At 38.9% G+C, this 9,258-nt stretch overlaps 1 long non-coding RNA gene across 1 annotated transcript; it reads right to left on the bottom strand.

The window, feature by feature from the left end:
• Nucleotides 1–688: 688 nt before the first annotated feature.
• LOC109366939 lies at nt 689–4,018 on the bottom strand. Its single transcript, XR_002113649.1, has 4 exons — nt 3,893–4,018; nt 2,978–3,148; nt 1,969–2,071; nt 689–1,148 (listed from the first exon to the last, which is right to left on the bottom strand). It is a non-coding gene; the product is annotated as an uncharacterized LOC109366939 (long non-coding RNA).
• Between the last annotated feature and the right edge of the window lie 5,240 nt (nt 4,019–9,258).

The raw sequence follows: 9,258 nt of genomic DNA, 5'->3' as shown, positions 1-9,258 counted from the left end.
GAGAAGTGGCTAATCTAGTATTGTTTCATCAAGGTGGCCTGAGATCCTAGTCCACACGTTGTATGAATTGCCACTCATGTTGGCAGCTCAAGGAAAGAAGCTAAGAACAGAATTGGAATAGACAGAGGCATCCTTTCAGTCCAAAATAATGGTCAACAACTCTTGTAAATTGCTTCTTACTCAGACATGGAGATGCCACAGAGAAGAGGACTGCCCATGTCTGACAGTCCTAAGGTGGAGGGAAGCAGAAATGAGGTTGAATTATTTGATCTCCAGTAATGTTCCAGTGTCACTGCTGGAATCTTTCATTTTCTTGTTATCTGAACTTTTTGGTTTTACTTCATTCTCAAGTCTGACTTAGAAGCTCCAATAGACTGAGCAAAAATTATTTAAGGGCAAGCGGACCATAGTAGCTGGCTCTGCTTATTTTCTTTATTGGGCTACACAGTATTGAACAGACATGATTCATCAATGAAGGCAATGCACTGAGCATTGCTTGGAATTCTTTCACTTTCATGGTTTGATACAACGTTTAAAACTGTCTTCCAAAAAATCTGTTCTTTTTCAGAACTAAAGAGCTTGCAGAGGAGCCTGTGAGACGGTTAAAGAAATTCCTTGTGTAAATTCCATTGCAATATTCTAGAGAGAAAATGTTTAAAATAACAGGGAAAAAAATCTATTGGATAATTCACCAATAAGAACACAAAATACTAAGAACACAACGACGGCAAAAAGGTTTTGTTTGTTTGTTTGTTTTATGAGGATCTGAAGCATACAGAAATAGGAATCTAAGAGCGTTGTTTTCTTTTGACAAATCTTAGTCAAACTTTAGTTTCACGTTAAAACCTTGATATCAGCAAACTGCACATGTTTGGAGGATGTATTTTAACACTACTTTTGAGCTAAGGTATACTAGGTAGGCCATAGATACAGCTCAGCCCAGCATGTACTGCCTCCACCTCCTGCTCCACACCATCATGGTGGTGCCTCTTTGCTGCTGAGCAGCCCAGCACCCATCACTCAGCAACAGCCAAACAGCTGTGTGATTGGCTCTGTCTGGGTTGAAATCAGGACATGGCACAGTGCAGCACTAACTGAAGTTATGGCAAATAGTTGTGTGCACTCTGATACATTAGCTGAAGATTGCCCTGTGAACAACAAAAAATGTGCAGTGTTGTTTTCCTTTGTGATAAAGGGATTTGAAAATCATTTTCGAGACTGCTGAAAATATTATCAATTTTTTATATATTTGCAACTCTATTTTTATTCAAGGTAAATACACTACCTGCAAATTTTCAGATGAAATTTGTACAGCTGCAGTCAGATATTCAAATCAAAAATCTGATCATGCCTCCTTACTAGACCTGTAAAATCTCTGTTTTACCAGAGAAAAATGTCCCTTTCTTCATAATCACACCTTATTCATGTCATCACTTTTTGGCAGTATGTGCATTTGTGAACAAATCTTTTCAGGGATGAAGCTTAGAAAAAGTGAAATTTCATCAAAAATCTGTAATGAACACCTTGAGACCTCACTAAAAATTACAACCACTTCCACTGAACCAATCTTGATGCGTTATTTTCACAGAAACAAAGTTAAAAATCCCATCCATTTTCTGATTTTGTTACTCTCTTTTTATAAGTTTTAATTATATATACACATATAAAATTTTGTGACTTATATACATTAACTATATTACGTATTTTATATGTGGCCCAAGACAATTTCTTTTCATTAAATGCAGCCTAGGCAAACCAAAGGGCATGGACACTCATGCTTTGCACTACTATAAATTCTACAGATAACTCATAACCTCCCCAGAACCAGCATCTGCCCTGCATCATTAGAGATACTCAGACTAGTTCTATTTGGTCTGAGATGCCCATGCAGTCCCTTGCAGGTGCCAGGTCATTAAACATGTTGGCACATATCTTAGCATGATACAACATTTAGGCTAATTGGCTCACCCATTTGGTACTCTGCTGGAGCAGCTATACTGCTTCCATTTCCAGTTAGTTCACTGGATATCTCCGTTGTGAGTAGAACAGCAGTACCACAAGTGTGCTTCTCCTAGAACAATAAAATAGATATAACATCTAAGAATAGCAAAATGTTATCCTCTTGCAAATCACTGACTGATTTTCATGAATTCAGATGAATTTGACATATAGGAGAAGGACAGAATTCACTCTGACTTAAATTCTATTATAATAACTTCCATTGACATAGTTAGTTCCTTTCATCACAGGGTCTGTTGTCCAGAGCTGTTTCTCCTCTTCTCAGCTAAATAAAATGTCATTTGTATTACTAATTGTGCTGACTCTCTATATTCCTGAATTCTTCTGTTCAAATCAGATATACTAACATCAGAGTTAATGCTCTTCAAACATCTTTCATACACTGCAAAAAGGGCATTAAATAATACGTTTTACAGGGCTACTCAGGGTTTAACATGTTCCATGTGTTTTTTTAAGTAACAAAGGAAAAAAGACTCTGTGAAATAAGACAGTAGAGTACGTCATGTGGAAGGAATCAAAATGTATGGAGAGCACTTCAGTCTATTCAAGGGTTCGGCTTCTGCCCATGACACCTGACATTCCAATAGCAAAATACACCTTGATAACTATAGGTATCAGTGAAGGACAGAGGTTCAGAGGGATGCTCACATTACAAACTGATTTTCCCCTCTAGCTTATAGCTCCTTGACTTCCTTCTTTAAACTTTTCCGACAAAGAGACAGTTGGTTTCCAATCTGAAGAGAAATCACGGAGACAGATGAAATGTGAGGTATTGTTAGCATATTTCTAATTATTCCATAGCATATTTCTAATTATACCAGCCATTTTTTTTTCCATTTTTCAAGATAAAGAGAATTTCTGGAAGAGAAGGTAGGTGAGCAGGCAAATTCCACTGCTGCTTGAGACAAGCAATGAACAGCCCCACTAGGGATGATGCAATACTGAATCTGTTGCTCACCGGTGTAAGTGAACTGATTGGTGACATCAGGATTGGAGGCTGCCTGGGCTGTAGTGACCATGAAATGCTGGAGACCACACTCCTGAGGCATATCAGATGGACAAAATCAGGAAGCTTAATTTTAGTAAAGCCAACTTTTGCTCTGCAGACAAAACCTCCAGGGAATCCGTTCTGAAGGACAAAGCAGAGGAGTAGAGCTGTCAGATCTTCAAGGAAGCTCTCCTTATGGAAAAAAATCTTTCCATCCCCAAGTGTAGGAAGGCAGGAAAGAAAGACAAGAAACCAGCATGGCTCAACTGGGACCTGCTGGTCAAACTGGAGAGCAAGAAGAAAGTGCATAGGTAGTAGAAGTAGAGATGGGTACCCTGGCGAGAGTATAAGGGTGCTGCCAGGCTCTATAAAAATGGAGTCAGGAAGTCCAAGGCCCAGCTGAAACTGGACCTGAAAAATGGTGCAAAGAAGAACAAGAAAGGCTTCTATAGGTACATCAATCAGAAAAAGAAAAGTCCTGAGAAGAGCACGCACATATACTCCAATGAGCAATACAGACAGGCCGGTAAAAACAGAAAAGAGGGCTGAGGTACTCAACAAGGTTTTGCCTCAGTCTTCACAGGCAACTGCTCTTCACACACCCCCTGAGTGGATTTGTTGGAAGATGAGGACTGAAGAAGCACTATCCATCCAACTATAAGCAAAGTTTGGTTCATAACCACTTGAGGAATATGAACCTCCATAAGTCCCAACGAGATGCATCTCAGAGTCCTAAGGGAAGTGGCTGATGTAGTCACCAAGCCCCTCTCAATTATATTTGAAAAGTCATGGCAGTCAGGTGAAGTTCCCTAGTGAATGGAAAGAAGGGCAATGTTGCACCCATTTTTAAGAAGGGTAGAAAAGACCACCCAGGGAACTACCAACCTGTCATCCTTATCTCAGTGCTGTGAAAGATCATGAAATAGATCTTTCCAGAAGCTATGTTAATGCATGTGGAATAGAGGGAGGTGATATAGGAAAACCAGCATGGCTTTACTATGGGCATGTCCTGCCTGACCAACCTACTGGCCTTCTATGATGGCATAATAGTGTCAGTGAACAAGGCAAGAGCCACTGGTGTCATCTGTCTGGACTTCAGTAAGGCCTTTGACCTGGTTCCCCATAATATTATTCTCTCAGAATTGGAAAGATATGGATTTTGTAGGTAAACTGCCCAATGGACAAGAAACTGCTTGAGAGATCAACAAGGAGAGTGGTGGTCAATGGCTCAATATTCAGATGGAGATCGGTGTTGACTGGTGTCAGTCAGGGGTCAGTACTGGAACTGATGCTTTTTAACAGCTTCATCAATGACATTGACAGTGGGATCGACTGCACCCTCAGTAAGTTTGCAGATGACACCAAGCTGTGTGTCAACGTGCTTGAAGGGCAAGATGGTATGCAGAGAGACCTACACAGGCTCGAGAAGTTGGCCGAGGAGAACCTCATGAGATTCAACAAATCCAAGTGTAAATTCTTGCACCTGGGTTGTGACAACTTCCACTATCAATACACGCTGGCAGTAAAAGAACAGAGCTCATCTCAACCGAAATGGACCTGGTGGATGGTAAGCTGGACTTGAACCAGCAATGTGCACTTACAACTCAGAAAGCCAGTTGTATCCTGGGCTGCATCCAAAGAAGCATCATCAGCAGGACGAGTGAGGTGATCCTGCCCATCTACTCTGGTGAGCTCTGGTGAGACCTCACCTCGAGTACTGTGTCCAGATGTGGAGTCCTCAGTACAGGAGAGTCGTGGACCTCTCTGAGTATGCCACAGAAATGATCTAAGGGATTCCATGCTTAAGTCATGCAGATGGTGGCAAACCCGTGTGCACCAAGAGTTCTTGCTTGCCCTCTTAATCTTGAAAGTATTGGCAAAGCCAGCTGAATAACTGGGGTATTACAAGGTAGTGGTCTCATGATGCAAAAGTGGAAATTGTCCTGCAGTTTTCTCTTAACCTTCCCCAAAGTTGCTTTTCATGGTCCTTGTTGCAATCACAAGCGACATTCTGGACTGCTGTTTTTCAAGATTTGACAGAAGCCAGATGTACTCACTAAACTTTATGATGTGGTCAGGAAGAAAATATGCAGTATATATATTCCTTCATCACAGTCTCATAACACTGGGCAGTGTCGCATACCACTAGTAGGTATGTTTGTTTTGCCAAGATGGTCTATAAGCATATTTTGTGATTACAATACAATCTCTTTGAAAAGATAAAACATAGTGCAGGATTTTGAGACATTCTGTTGGAGGGCCACATTCACCCCAGAGCTCAAAGGAGGTAAGTCTGGAGCAAGAGCATTTGGAATGCACTTGTTTTGTGTCGAAGTATATGTATAAATTTAGATTTGTATTTGTCTCTTTCACTGAATAAGCAAGAATCTTTGTTTCAATGAAAATTACTCTTGATTCCAAAGTTACATATTGTACATAGTGTTATTTTAAGACAAATGTATATGCACAGTTATGATGAGATTTTTAAAGTAGTTTCAAGAGCTCTGTTTGATGCTCCACTTGAAATCTTTGCCTTTGAGTTCTCAAATATTAATTCACTGATCATCAAAAGAGGAAAAGACAGAAATGAATTTACAGACATGTCATTTATTCCTCTGCAGGTAGATGTAGTCACATTTGTCAAAAAGAGTCTCCTAATTTGTTAAGATAAGTAGTTGACACAGCAGTGACATAAACAACACTATTCAGGGATTCTGATTAAGATCTTCTAACTCTCACCAGTGTAGAGAAAGTACTTTCCACCTTTCTTGCAAATCCAGATATTAGATTATTTCCCAACAAACGTCTAATGTGTTAGTACTTTCCTTTCCCAAAATCAGGTCACTGTTTATAAGGCTCAATTCTGTCCATTGCAATGAAAAAAAATGTCCCAAAGGGAAGGGAGATATAAATCAATGAACTTGCCAAAATCCATTATTAAAAAGTACACCTGATTTAGTTAAATGATTTATTACACATAAAAATAAAAGCATTGTACAGAAGTCTTGACTGATTTAATATCTGCTCAAATTTCATGAAATGGTTACCAATAACATGAGCACATGACAAGTCTCACTTAAAGTCTTCAAGTACAAAGATTAAAAATATACTCAAGATATTTGGAGAATTATATAGCTATCTGAGAATGAGCCAAATTTGTCTCCAGCCATCATATTTTGCACAGGATTATGTTACATCAGAAAGAGATCATGACAAATTCAGATAGTCTGGTTACAGTGGGATTTTTTCACTTGTTTATCTTTCAAAATCTCAGGTTGTTTTCAAGAATTCAGCTGATTTAAGGTCTTAGAATCATAAAATCATAGAATTGGTCGTTATGGAAGGGACATTTAAAGGACAACAATTAAAGGAATTCCCCTGCAATGAACAGGAGCATCTACAGTTAGATCATGCTGCTCAGAGCATAGTCCATGCTGACCTTGAATGTCTCTAAGAACAGTGTCTCTCCCACCACCTTAGGCAACCTGTTTCAGTGCTCCACTGCCCTTATTGTATAAAAGAGCCTTTTCTTCATATCCTTTTTAAATCTCCCCTCTCTTAGTTTGAAAACATTTCTCTTTGTCCCATCACAACAGACCCTGCTAAAGAGTCTGTCCCCTTCTTTCTTGTAGCCCTCCCTGAAAAGGATGTTACCAGGTCTCCCCAGAACCTTCTCTTCTCCAGGCTGAGAAGCCTCAGCTCTCTCAGCCTGTTCGAAGTGCCTTAGGGCTCTTCTGACTTCTGTGTGACCATAGCAGTCCCCAGTGAGCTACTTCAGGAGATAAGTACTGCCAGATTACAAAGACAATCTGAAAATGTCCTGTTTTTCACAAAATCATAGAATGGAATGGGTTGGAAGGAACCTTAATGATTATTTGGTTACAGCTCCCTGCTGTGGGCAGCATTGCCACCCCACTAGATCAGGCTGCCCAGGGCCCTGTCCAACCTGGCCTTGAATACCTGCAGGATTGGGGTATCCATAACTTCTCTGGGCAACATGTTCCAGTGTCTTATCCCCCTCTTAGCAAAGAATTTCCTCCTAACATCTAATTTAAATCTCCCTTCTTTTAGTTTTAAACCATTGTTCTAGGTAGCAGCCTTCTAGTGAGGAGCTGTTAATGCCATACACTCTGAAAATGCGTTTCAATTTCAAAGAAAAGACTTACCTCTAGAGTGACTGTTTTCATTTCCATGAAGAATCAAACCTATTTAACTTCAACAAAAACTTGCTAACAGAACATTATGGATACAAAGATTCCAAAAAACTTTCTGCAACATTTGTGTAACACAGAGATTAGAACTGATCTACAGATACTGCAATAAGAAGATGAACCTATTGTCATGTTTCTGGATCTGCCTTAGACTACCATAACTGGTATTTGCTACTGTCTATTTGAATCCTAGCAGACATTTCCAGGCTTACATGCAGAGCATGCAGACTGTACAACTCTCTCTGTTATGTTAAAACAAGAATAAAATACTTAAAATAAGTATTTATGTTTGCCACCTCCTCCAAATAAACACAGAAAATCTGGGGTTCAGATATCCTAGCAGATGTTGTTGACTATTTCTTCAATTATTTTTCTGTTTTCTTACACTTTTTGACCAGAGGAAATTAAATTGATAAGAGAAAACCTCATTGTTCTGTAGTTATTATTCAGTGAGTTGCTGTAATATTTCAACTACTAAAAAGCAGTCTGGATTCCCTCAGTGCCTCCCATATGCGTTTCTCCTTATGAACCGCAAAATTTATCTGAAGGTTGTTCAGAGCTTGTTGGTCTTGATCAAATTTGTTGAAAGGAAGAATTCTTTTGACCTGGCAGACAGTGAATATTTGGATATAATCTGCTTACTTTATCTATGAAGCGAAGTCTTAGTTCTTGATAGTTTCTATATATAACTGCATACAAGGTATCTACAAACAATCCAATATGGACAAAAAAATACAGTACTCTTTATTTATAAGTCTCAACAATTTCACAGACAAAATAGAGACAGATAATCCAAACAGGAACCATGAAATGCCACAGCCATGAAAGGGAACATTTTCATCCCCAGTCATATGTACCCACAACCATCAACAACAAATGCTATAACTAGGCATTGCACAGCAGCACTGTACCCTGAAGACACTGCTAAACTCTTCTTTTCAATCTGCTTGCTCAGGACTCCAGTTCAGCCTTACTACCATCAGTGACTTCAGTGCAGAGCTTAGCAAAACAGACACGTAGTTAGAGGAAAAATTTATCTTTCTTTCTATGTACAAGTGATTTCCCCTATCTCATTTTCTTTGCACGCTGCACTATAGACAGTTTAAAATAGGGCTATAAATAAAGTTCAAATTACATTATAGAAAATCATATAAATGATTACAAGCATAGATTAAAAAAAAAACACGAATATTGCTGTCAACAAGAAGAGAAGAGGAGAGGAAAGGAGAGGAGAGGAGAGGAGAGGAGAGGAGAGGAGAGGAGAGGAGAGGGTGACCTGGATTTACGAAAGAATGCAAATGCCAAACTCTGCATACAAATGCACTTTAAAGAAACAGAGCACTGACCTAAAAACCATGGACACTGTCAACAACCTGTTCCCCAGGGTGAACGAAAAATGATAAGTACTTTAAGACTGAAAATATGGGCCTCAAGTCTAATTATTTCCTTCTCTTTCCAAAATGAAACTCACATTCTGTATTTGTCTCTTTTTATCACTTTTTGCTTTATAATGTACTTCAGAGAACCCATCTGGCCCGCAGGGTGGCTGAGCTTAGCTTGCTCAGCAGTTATAGCAAAAGCTTAAAACATGAAGCAATGCCCCCATTTTCTGCAAAAGCTGCTTCTGATATAACTTCAGTTTCTCTCTGACAGCCATGTAATGATGTGGAGGATTCAAACTCAAATTTTCTTATTGGTTCTCTCTCTCTCTAAATTGATGATATGCTCAGAGAGGAAAGGATTAACATCATTTTCAGCCACAAGATAGCTTTGATAAAATGTTTGTGATAGTGACATTTAACATTTAGAATTTGGTTTAAAAAAATCATAAAAAATTACAGTTTACAATACACAATTGTGAAGAGAAACTCAGTTGATAGTAGATAGTGAAGTAGGTAGTTGAGTATGACAAAAAACTCATTAATTTTTGTCATGAATAAAACTTGCTTGCTTTGTGAACACTCATTTTAACATGCTTCTAAAAATACATCTAGTATTTTCATTAGATGTCTATATGAAAATATAGCTATATATAGCAAA

This window comes from Meleagris gallopavo, chromosome 3 (assembly GCF_000146605.3).
Source record: "Meleagris gallopavo isolate NT-WF06-2002-E0010 breed Aviagen turkey brand Nicholas breeding stock chromosome 3, Turkey_5.1, whole genome shotgun sequence".
In the NCBI taxonomy this organism is placed as follows: domain Eukaryota; kingdom Metazoa; phylum Chordata; class Aves; order Galliformes; family Phasianidae; genus Meleagris; species Meleagris gallopavo.
The sequence above is the reverse complement of the archived record's forward strand: the minus strand, read 5'-3'. Positions and strand labels throughout refer to the sequence as shown.